Source organism: Lissotriton vulgaris, chromosome 12 (assembly GCF_964263255.1).
Source record: "Lissotriton vulgaris chromosome 12, aLisVul1.2, whole genome shotgun sequence".
Classification (NCBI taxonomy): Eukaryota; Metazoa; Chordata; class Amphibia; order Caudata; family Salamandridae; genus Lissotriton; species Lissotriton vulgaris.
The window spans coordinates 248,273,336-248,275,573 of record NC_141700.1 but is presented as its reverse complement, the minus strand read 5'-3'; the positions used below and the strand labels follow the sequence as shown (position 1 = coordinate 248,275,573).

Below are 2,238 nucleotides of genomic sequence, written 5' to 3'. Positions count from 1 at the left end.
GCGCTGGCCCTGACCGCAGACCTTGCACGGGTGTCGCCAGAAGTGATGTTTCTTCATTGGCCCACGTTAGAAAGTTTGCCCTCTACTGCCCCCTGTCCGCCGCCACTGTCACCTCGTACCGCGCTCGCTTGAAGATGGATTGGGGTTATTCTAATCACCTGTACGGCCTGCACCGGACGGACTTGCGATCCGGAGGGGGGCACCCTTCCTTGCCCCCCCCCCCGTGCGGACGCCCATGCATGAGCCCCAGAAGCCTGCTGTGAAGCTTACTACAAGCACGGCGCATACTCCTTCTGAGGTATCTGAGGAAATCAAGTTTTAGAAAAATGCATCAAACTGTCTTTTAAGTGGCCATGTCTAGGTGTGATTGTACAGTACTGAGTTCATATGAGAGACAAAATGGGATGACAACATTTCCTAAGCTTCAAATCCCTTGTCTATTGCATGATTTTAGAAGGCACTCTGGTGAGTGATGTGGATAATATGCATGCACTTCTCTGGCAAGTCCAAGCCCAGACAGTGCCGCAGGAGAGGGCGTTTGACCAAACACACCAAATTTGTTAGAGACATGATTCGTGAAGTGTGCGGCTTCGCTCCCTATGAGAGGCGTGCCATGGAGTTGCTCAAAGTGTCCAAGGACAAGCGTGCTCTTAAATTTATCAAGAAAAGGGTTGGTACTCACATTCGTGCCAAGCGAAAGAGGGAAGAGCTCAGCAACGTCCTGTCTGCAATGAGAAAGGCTGCTGCCAAGAAGGATTAAGCTGTACAACATTCTGAACAATAAAAAGTTAAAAAACAGAAAAAAAAAAAAAAAAAAAAAGCAATAACTAGATGCAGAGTGAAGAATTATAAATGTTTACCCCTCTCAATTTCAAGCATAGATTTACAAGCATTATGTGTGAAACATAACTAACTTTATAACCATAACACACAATGTCCGACCAGCTGGAGCGTGATGAACTACAAACTGAGTATGTGATGCTGTAAAATCCTTGGATAGATGAAGAATAAGACAGAGGGAAAAGTGTTAAGGCAGAATGGACAAAATTTAACAGCATTAATGTGAGTGCAGAAAATTACATTACTTTACAAATAAGTGTTTCATTGCAAGGTGGTTGTATCTCCTGCTTGTTTTAGTCAGTAAACAAACAGCTCAAAATATAAATGTAAATACTTTGGGACGAAAAGACACGTGTGCAGCCTGTCATAAGTTTGACATGAATTTGCGGTAATGGATGGAAGGGAGGAACTTGTTCTGAAAAGTTGGAGTCAGTAACGGGGTAGCACAGAGGATAATTAGCGGTTTCACAACAGACACTGTATAGCAATTAATACAGTCTCAGAGGTATCATCACATTCACAAGGCAAGAGCAGTGGTTAAATGTGATGTGCCTGAACATGTACAATAGGATTCAGCCACACCAACACATTGCCTGAGACTTATTTCCCACGGCCTGCAACTCCTGGGAGAAACTGCAGAAAGCCAAGACAGGTGCAAAGACAGTGCATATGGCCATACGAGTCCGGTAATGTATGTAAACACAGGGCTGGCGGTAAGCATGGACAGCATGGGCAGCGTGGGCAGCTGCCCAGGGCATCGCACTCAGCCCACCAGCATGGGTCCAAGCACTGGTGATGTGTCCTGTCGGTTCCCTGGCGATCCATTTCAAAGAAAGGTGTCACCTTTCTTTGAAATGAAGGGGCCCCCCTCTCTTGGCCTCTCAGGGATGGTATCTGGATACAGAAGGGAGGGAGACCCTCCCTTCAATTGAAAGGAAACCCATTCACAGACACTGTGGGAGGCCCATTGTCCAGCATTTTGGCGCCCCGTAGTTTTAACTTTTAGCCCACAAGCAATTCTCTCACCTATCGGACTGAAGGTGTGAGAAATGCTTGTGGGCTCAAAGTTAAAACTGTGGGGGGCGACAAAATGCTGGACAATAGGCCTCCCACAGTATCTGTGAATGGTCTCCTTGCAAGGGGCCACTTATCGACCTTAGAGGGGCCTCACACATTCCCTTTTAGCCCAGGGCCTTGCAAATCCTAGAACCGGCCCTGTGTAAACATGTATTTGAATATACATTTCTATGTGTCGTCCATGAACAAGCTGTAACATTGCAATCTAGTCTAGTTTGGCACTTAGCATCAGGGGGTTACTCCAATCCATCCCCCAGAAAACGCACACCTATTGACAGCACGGGAACAAGGTGTAAAAATAAATAATCTGGAAAAGGTGAA

At 46.3% G+C, this 2,238-nt stretch overlaps 1 pseudogene across 1 annotated transcript; it reads left to right on the top strand.

The window, feature by feature from the left end:
• Positions 1-487: 487 nt before the first annotated feature.
• Positions 488-814, top strand: LOC147673878 (large ribosomal subunit protein eL36 pseudogene; annotated as a pseudogene). The gene has a single exon (XR_015302461.1). The product of XR_015302461.1 is annotated as a large ribosomal subunit protein eL36 pseudogene (transcript).
• Positions 815-2,238: the final 1,424 nt, after the last annotated feature.